This window comes from Vicia villosa, unplaced genomic scaffold (genome assembly GCF_029867415.1).
Source record: "Vicia villosa cultivar HV-30 ecotype Madison, WI unplaced genomic scaffold, Vvil1.0 ctg.001055F_1_1, whole genome shotgun sequence".
NCBI lineage: Eukaryota > Viridiplantae > Streptophyta > Magnoliopsida > Fabales > Fabaceae > Vicia > Vicia villosa.
In genome coordinates, this window is record NW_026705464.1 from 381,965 (window position 1) to 391,480 (window position 9,516).

A 9,516-nucleotide genomic window follows, 5' to 3' on the forward strand; every position below is an offset into this window, starting at 1 on the left:
AAGATGCATGCTCATTGTTATTGCTGTAACACCATTGGTAGAGATTCATGATTTCCCCACCCTGTGTTATTCTGAGCAGATTTTGGTAGAGGAACCCATCGTAATACCAAATCTGGACGCACCCAACACAAACACACATGAAACACATCTTTGAGAGATTTGATATCTGAAGCCTGCTGCGAAGATGCTAATTTATAGCCATTGGAGAATCATAGGAAGTAACGATAGTCTTTGGTCTTGTTCAACGGTCAAACTATTAATTAGGAAACAGTTCTAAAAGCAATTACCCTTTCCAAAGCAGTTTTTCCTTGTTTGACTCTGCAGAAACAATGTTTTTAACTATGTCATGACATCTTGTCAGACATTGTCCCTCTTTCACCCCTCAAGCACATAGCTTAAGATTCTTTAAGAGACTTTGACAAAGCATCCGATGAACCACGTAATAGACCTCCTACCCCTTTACTGACTCACTAGTCATAGACTTCTGTTGTTCTGATCACCTTGAGACTGTATACTGCAACTGTGAAGAGCCTTCCAACACTTGTTGACATGCAGCCACTAGAACAGTTCAAGATTTTTGGATACCAGACGCACATGGTTAGATTCAACCATTCCCATAAAAACTGACTGTAATGATACATCTTGTTAAATAAACCTTTTCATAAGAAACTTCCTCTAACTAAGTTGAAAAAGCTCCTGCTGACTTTGGACCACCTTCATTATGATGATAGAGTATAACAGACCAAGATAATTTTCTAGAATTATATCTTGAACTAAGAAGACACTCCCCCTATCTGAGATAATTTGTGCTTCATACAGGAAAACTTGTAATGATGAATGGAAAATATAAGACGCATCTTCATATCTTCAAGAGCGCACCCTCTGCCCAACTAACTAGCTGACACACTTCACTATTACAAAGTAACTCCTTTACAAAAGATACTCACATCAGAATTTAGATGTTATAACATCTTGTATAACATTAATATACAGTTGAACAGTTCAGTACATTCAACTAACTCCACTTCTCTTTCTTCAACAGATTCAAGTCTACCTCCTTATCTCCACCTGAAATAATCAACAATTAACCCTTTGACACTTGATGCTTCCATAGAAAGGTTGCCACAAACTCAACATAAAGAACTGCCACTTCTTCCACTTGTTGATCATAACCCTACCAAGTTGCACTCTGATCATGGTCTGCCAAGATAATTTGAAATCCTCCTTGATATGATGTTTCTCATAATGATTAACATACTCTCCAATTAGAATTAGAAGAATCCTTTTTATCCACAACTATGTTGATCATCTCACCAAACTTCTGTCTTCATAGTCATACTCACTACTGAAGTCTTCATCATGAAAGTAAACACGAATTGCCAGAACATGTTACCATCACCAAGATCAGAATCTGCTCATTCTAATCCACATTAAGTTAGAACGGTCACTTCAGACTTAATGTTGCTTCTTCATCCTTCACATGCTAGATTCTAGATAATTTTCCAAACCAACAAGATATAGTGATGTTGTGACATCACGCAAGAAATTAGTTTATCAGACTTGAAATCTCATCAATATCTCTGAGTGTTCCACCACCTACACTGATTGATGTCTTGTCATACTTCATACTCCCCCTGAGAATTACAACAAGGATGTTTTGAATAATTGTCCTTAACCTGAAGCATTCTTCATTTGGAACTGCCACACTTTCCAAATTTGGAATCCTTAGTTTGCTTGCTACACAAGATCCATACTGCCACTTCATGTACCTTGAAATAGAAGAAACTTCTAAATAGCTCTTGAACATCTCTTCAACAGATAGGTCTGAACCTAATCTTTACTGGTGCCTTCAAGTGTTGTGAACAAAGCATCACATACATCTTCTTCTTCTTGAATCAACTCACCAGTCAGCCATTGCCTTTCTTAATGCTTAATTGAAGATAACACAGAACTATAATTGATGCATAGATCAAATCAGACCATGGACACTTCATACACATACTTAGCTCCCGACAGAGTATATGAATCTGTATTCAGGCTGTACATCCAATAAGTACTAAGTCTCCCATCAGAGCACCTATTAGTCACTCAGATAGAATTTGCTGCTCACACCAGGTCCTTCTAAATGATCTCTTCTTCATACTTGAAAGCATTCTTCTTGAAAATGGTGTTACAACATCTGTTATGACATCATTCATTTAGACTCTTTGGATTTCTCATTCAACATCTCCTGTATGACACTTGGAGAAAGACAAAGAAAGCACGACCAACATCATCAACTCAGCTACACATCAGTCATGATTAAGGGATAATATACGCCATATCTCAATAAACTTTTCTTCAGACTTCTCTTCTGACTTTGAGATAATGGATGCCACAATCTGTACCCCATGAAGAGATTCCCTCAACAAGGTTTCTGGAACAGATTCACTTATGACATAACTCCTGAAAATACCTCAGATTCCACACAGTAATCTGACTCCCTTGAATCATCACACAATATTCAAAACCATATTTCACTATGCACGATGCACAGTATTCAGTTTTCACCACTAACTGTTCTATGATTAAGAAAACAATTCACACATCTGGTTCCTTTGATCAACAGGACATACCAGATACAAGCTCATCTTTGGATTTTCATAGAGGTCTTGAAAAGAAAACCTGAATGAATCCTTTCCCTTACACTGAGCTCTTCTTCCAACTCCCATAAGCTTATGCCTGAAATAAACTCACATTTGGGATGGAAGGTTCAATTGATTGTATTCTGACCAATCAACACAAAAAGCAGATGTCTCCTCTTCCAGATCAGGAGTAGGTTCCAAACAAATGTACTCACACTACATAAGTTCAGCACCAGAACATCTGTTCTTCAACTGGTAGCTGCAAACCAGTATGCCATCAGTTCCTTCTTCTTGGAACACACAATTCTTGACAATCTTGAAGATCATCAAACACCTTTGCAGATGAATATGAGGAACACTGATCATTTGAACCTCTTCAACCTCAATAACCATGCCTTTATGAGTGGACTTGAGAAAAGATCTCAAGTATCTTTGACACTTGTACTAAAGTTGAAAACAATCTGCTACAAAATCTGTTGAAAACCATATAACCCTAGAGATCTTCTTTCAAAGATAGGATTATGCATCAGATGCTATGCAGCAGAAAATAGCCATATATCAACAGAGATTACACAATGCTTACTCCCAGAACCAGTTGTAAGCATGACATCCAAGAATTGCAGCTGAGCAATTCATCAATATGCTTGCTTCTTCTTCAAGCAACACAACAAGACCTAACCAATATCCTGACCAGAAAGAAACAGATAAGCACAAAGAATACCTTATCATTAACTTCACTCCCGCATGAAGGTTTTGACAATCTTCTTCTCTGTACCCTGCTATATGCTGAATAAAACGCCCCAAATTCTTCACTCCCGCATGAATCATTGGGATATCAGTAACACCATCTTCCCTTGCCAAGAGAATACACCTGTTATGGTCAGTTTGGTCCAGTCTTCCACACATAGGTTCATCCTCCACTTCTAGGGACCATTCAATATGAACATGAATATTCAAACAATCAACTACCTCCAACAACCAGAAAGTATCTCCCATGGATCTCATCCAGAAACAGACATGATGCCTGCTCTGATACCAATTGAAATTCTGGTAAGACAGACTCAGAATGTCATACACAATGTCACGACATCTTTTCTGTCATCAGCTTAGCTGAGGCAGTACATACAGATCCCCCAATTTTTATTACTTCTAACATCCAGAAGTCTGGAAGTGTTGGGATCACATATCAGTTCAGTTAACATAAACAAATCTGCTTTGCAGAGATTCTGTGTTAGCACAGTCATTAAATCACACACTGATGTCATGCACGATGTTATGACATCCAAACTGAACTTACGAGTAAACAATGCAGAAACATAAACAACACAACAGAATTGTTCACCCAGTTCGGTTCAATCAACCTACTCTGGGGGCATACCAAGCCAGGGATGAAGTCCACTATTAGCAGTATCAATTCAGAGCTAAACTCCCAGTTTACAACTCCTCACTTAATCACTACCCAATGACCCCTTCTACCTAGGTTCTCCCTAGATATGGAATATCTCCATTCCACTCCCAATCATAGCAATGATGTCTAGCAGTCAGCAACTCAGCCACTGCATCGACGGCTTAATCACCAACAATTTAAATATACATAATGGAGTAGTTCCAAGAATACAATCTTCACTCATTGCTTCACAGCTTCTGAGTGAATAAAGTAAACCTCTTACCTACAGGCTTCGAGGCACAAAACAGTGACCATCCCACAACCTAGGTGGTTCACTTAAACAACAAACCCTAATGACTACATTATAATTGTTAGGTTTACAAGGCTACAAAGATTCCTATATATAACCTGATCCTAGTTGGACTTGGGCTTAAAAACGCAGCACTCCATGCTGTTACAAATCAGCAGATTTCTTCTGCTACAAACAAGGCCTTTTGATCATAAGTTACCTAATTTATCTCCTAAATTAGTAACTGCTGAAACTTCAATCTTAGATTTTGATTCTTCAATATTCTGACTTGATTCTTTGACCTTTAAGACTGCGCCACATAGGATTACATAATATCCACATAGAATATTCTGTATCTTTTAAAACCAAACTGAGTCTTCCTTCCTCAGTTCTGCAGGCGCGATGTCATGGTTAATGTCATGACATTCCATGTAACATCTTGTTTTAGTACCTGTTTTTGTTCTTTTAAAATTCACAAGAGTACACTATATTACATTCAGCTGCTATTATGTTTTAGCCAAGCATGGATGCCAATAAGACAATAATACAGAACAGAGCACACTAACAACTTGTTTGTGATTTGATCGTGTGAATGTTTACTTAAAAACAACACTTGTTATATATGTGAGTATGACTTTCAACAAAGAAATATAAATTAAAGCGTGTAAACTGCAGAAATGTAAAATGCAAGGATGTAATGTGCGAGAATGTTAAATGCAGGAATGTAAAATGCTTCAAAATAAAAGTTAGACGGAATAAAAGAAGTGCAGGAATGTAAATAACAGAAAGTAAACGAAAGCAGTAATAATGAAAAGACCCTTGAATAAAGAAAGATACAAATGTATTAAACTGGTGTTGGTGTCATACGTACAGTTCTCAGCGAACTCGTTCTCTAAACACTTGATACTTGAGTGATTTGTGAGTGATTTGTACAAAATGAACATCCGAATCCTAACAATAAGACCCTTATTTATACTAATTTCGACCCTAATGGTCCTACACTAATTTGATGCCACGTTACCCACAAGAATCCCTGGGATGCCATCTGTCCTTGTGCGGTTACACAGACTACTTCGAAATTCAAATCCTCCCGCCTGAATCCTCCTTCGACGCGTGGCAACGCGATCATAATCGAGAATGCCACGAAAACACGTTAAGCTTCAGTACCTTACGTATTTCGCAAAAACGTTTATGTCTCAAAGATGATTCTCTTCGAACTAGCTCTGATTCTAACTATCTTCATTTCAACTTAAACAATCATTCTCGAAACATGGCCATCAGTAGCCATTTTTAACCTCAAAAAATGGTCATCAGTAACCATCTTCCTTTGAGTTCTAACTCTTCAGAGAATATTCTTCCTAAACGAAATCTCCAGCCAACACTTTCACGTTAGCATAACGCACAAAACCATACCTCCTGCCATATTTATCCTTTTTAGGGGGGATCACAAACTCCACAATATCTCCAAACTCTTTGAACTCGTAGAACAAGTCATTAGCTCTCCATCTAATACCGAACTCAGTCACAAAGAAGAATATAAAGGAATCTCCCTCCCTCACCTCCATCTTCCCCTTTCCTCCATTTGTAATATCCCATCTAGAGGACAACTTCCTGCTATGATTCACCTTCCTCCAAGCACCTGCACCATCATTTCCTTTTGGAGCCATTCAAGAAAACTCCACGAAGAGGAAACTCCGAAATCGAAAAAAAGAAACGAAAAAGCTAAAGAGAAGGTAGAGAACAAAGCACTTTCTCTCTCATCCTTTTTTAAGTATATAGCAGAATCATATGACACACTTTTTTAACGCCGTTAAAATACTGCAGTGGCATGAAAGAATTTCAGATTTAGAGAATTACATATGCTTCGGGCTTCAACAAACACATTTTCCATTCAAATACCTAGGAATGCTAATCAACTCAGAGAGAATATCAGCAAAGGATTGCCAAGTCCTACTGGATAAGATAACTGCACGTATTAGAACCTGCAGCTCCAGAACATTGTCTTTTGCAGGGAGTCAGATAATCATAGTTCCCAAAAGGGTGATCAAGGACATCACGACTATCTGTAAGGCTTTTCTGTTGACAAGTAAACCTACAACTTGCATCCAGGTAATGTGGCTTGGGAGAGTCTGTGTAAACCAAAGCAAGTAGGGGGCTGGATTTAAAAATAACCTTAATTGGAATTGCTGATTGGTAGTATTAAAGTTTTCTTAGGCTTTGTAACAGCGCAATTAGGTATTCAAGTCATTGTACCTTAGGAACCTTTACATTTCTGATATGGCAAAGAGGCCTAACGTGACATTATAGATAAATTACTCTTACTATTTCTTTAGCAAAGTGAGAATTTCTTTCTATTTCTTTAGCAAAGTGAGAATTTTTTTAAAATCAACCACTTTCACTTGAATGAGTAGAACTAGTAGTGGATAAAGAAATAACTTGTACTAATTGTTTATTTATTTATTTATTTTGGTATTCGGCCCTTCGAGGACTAAACCAAGGGGACCAATCTCATTTTTCACTTGTAAAGGCCTCGTTAAAATCCATTGCAAAACTCTGTATGGATGAACAAAAACATAAATTATTTGCAACTAACGGGATTCGAACTTGAAACGGTGTGAAAAGAAAAATAGTCTGTGTTAATTTTTCAATTTTGAAACCTGGGAATGAAAAACTTAGCACAAGCTAAATTACCAAAAACATTAAACTGCCCACCAAATAGAAATGCGTGCTTTTCCAAACTGGAAATCTTGTGAGAGGTGAAATTTTTCCAAATCCAAAATGATTGAAAATGAAGGTGAACAAACAAAGGTCACGTAATTAAATAGTAAAAAGGATAAAGTTGAATTTTTTAGGTTTTGCTAGGATTGAAGTACAATTGTAATTGCGAGAGGTAACTTGTTTTTTTAAATAAGGGTTTGCGAAGAGACGATGGTAGTCCCAACTCAAATACCTGATCCCTTTGTCCACTTAACCATCACAAACCACTAGTCAACTGTTTAATTTGTGTTTATGGCCGAACAGGAACGACGTCATTTTTAACAATTCTGATTTCAATTTTTTTGAAAGCAAGACATCAATTGTTTCAAGGTCTTGGTATTGGATATCATCCTAATGTAATATTTCGTTTGACTATAATTTTTCTTATTGGAACACTTATCCCCTCCTTTGCTACAGAGGGTGATTAGTTTGTTTTTAGGAGGAGCATCCCTTATACTCCCTTTTATTGGATTACCTATTAAAAAAAATCACTGTCACACCATTTAACAATTCTATCATCCAAATATAATGTAATAAAACAATTCACTTTCTTATTAATCTTTTATTCTCAATATTAAATTATTATTTTTTGGATGTATTAATATTTTTACTATCGGGCCAAAGAGACACAATAACCCATTGATATAAATAAAAACCCATTACCTAATTCCAAACCCTAGTTTTAAATTCAACCGTGCGTACCTTCTACCATTTCACTATAGCCGTATCTCCCACTGTTAACACAAACTCATCCTGAATCAAATGATAGCACCATGAGTTTGATTTGAATACTGGTATGCATTTGTACAATTTTTTTAGATCTAAATTATGCAATCATCATCTACTATATTTCATTTAATATCATTGATATATGACATTTTGATCTCTACTAAATCTTGTTCTAAAATATGCAGCTTCAGCCTATCAGTTGAAGATGAAGTTTATTCATTCTGCGGAAATATCTACCATGCGACTGCAATTTGACTTGTCTGTTGTGAGAAATATTTTTTTTTAACAACCGTAATTTCCTTGGTTAAATGAGGTGAGTCATATTTTTTATTTTTGGCACTTTTTTTCATTAAGATTTTAAAGTTTATGTTATCTGTATCTGCTTTCATTCAATAATTAAATCTTATTTTTAATTGCATAGATTTTCAATTATTTATGTTCGTTTTGTCACATTACTAATGACTTTTTTATTTATGTAAAACATCTGGAGGTTTCTCATTCGAAAACTATTTGGATGTTTTTCAATTAATATCTTTTATGTTAATTTCCTGTTTTTTAAATAATGTTATACTATTTTGCTTGTGCATTTTTACTGTCATCCTTTTTTCTTAATTTAATGATGACATTTTATGTTTTTCTAGGTTATTCAGTATCTTCCTCCTCTTGAAGATATTGCAACAGCAAAAATCAACTCCAATGAAAGTACTATTGAGGTTGATACTTTTGCAAACATTCAAGATTCTAAACAAATTCGGATTCTAGAAACAACTCTAATTAATGGTCCCCGTTGATTGTGAAGCAAATGATGAATGACTTTTCAAACATGAAATAAATAAGGGTGAAATGAAATAAATAAAAAACATATTCAGTTACAATTTTTTTTTCTATTTCAAGACTCTTGACATGTGTTATGTTAGCCATTGCATGTGAAACAAATGATGAATAGATTTTCAAACAGGAAATAAATAAGAGTAGAATGAAAAAAATGAAAAAAATTCTTATTTTATGTAAGTAGTGTGTTTTCTCCTCGTATTTCCTTACACTTTTGTGCTATTTCAACACTCTTGCTATTTCAACACTCTAGACATGTGTTAAGTTAGACAACTTTATAGATTTTGTGTTTTTTTTAATAGGCTAAGAATCGATTTAAGGGAGTATAAATGATACTCCACCTAACTCTCATTCTTAAAAATGATTGCATTACGTTTCAACGAAAACTCTAAGCTGTAGCCAACCAAATTACTGCTACAATGCTCCTTTTGGTTAAACTTGTAATTTTATTACAATAGACAAAGAATCCTTGAAATTTCTCCAAAGTTAACTTCTCTATAGGACCAATCCACTAATAGATTGCTTCCGTCAAAATTCCAGTCTTCATCAATTGGTCCTTGTTGTTATTCTATTTAGAATAACTCTCCAACCCAATAAATGCAACTTAAGAGGAACACGCACCTTATGCAAATGATTAATAGTGGTCACCTTATCCACAACTAGAGGAGGGCCGAATAACTTCTCCTTAATCATGTCAAAACATATTGTCACCTTCCTGCAGATTAACGACCTGCACTACATTAATAAATTCCACTTATAAACCAGTAGGAATACTGTTATGGTTTTCCACCAGAACCGAAAGGTTCCAACTCTAGACCGCTCTCTGCCATGTTCCAGCTTCAATGATGCTTGAAGTAAGGTCTGCATCATGCGAATAGAAGGAAGGCATATTACGGAAA

At 35.9% G+C, this 9,516-nt stretch overlaps 1 long non-coding RNA gene across 1 annotated transcript; it reads left to right on the forward strand.

Annotated features, from left to right (window-relative positions):
- The first annotated feature begins 7,743 nt into the window (after positions 1–7,743).
- On the forward strand, positions 7,744–8,738 carry LOC131632952 (uncharacterized). Its single transcript, XR_009293186.1, has 3 exons — positions 7,744–7,851; positions 7,972–8,099; positions 8,428–8,738. It is a non-coding gene; the product is annotated as an uncharacterized LOC131632952 (long non-coding RNA).
- Positions 8,739–9,516: the final 778 nt, after the last annotated feature.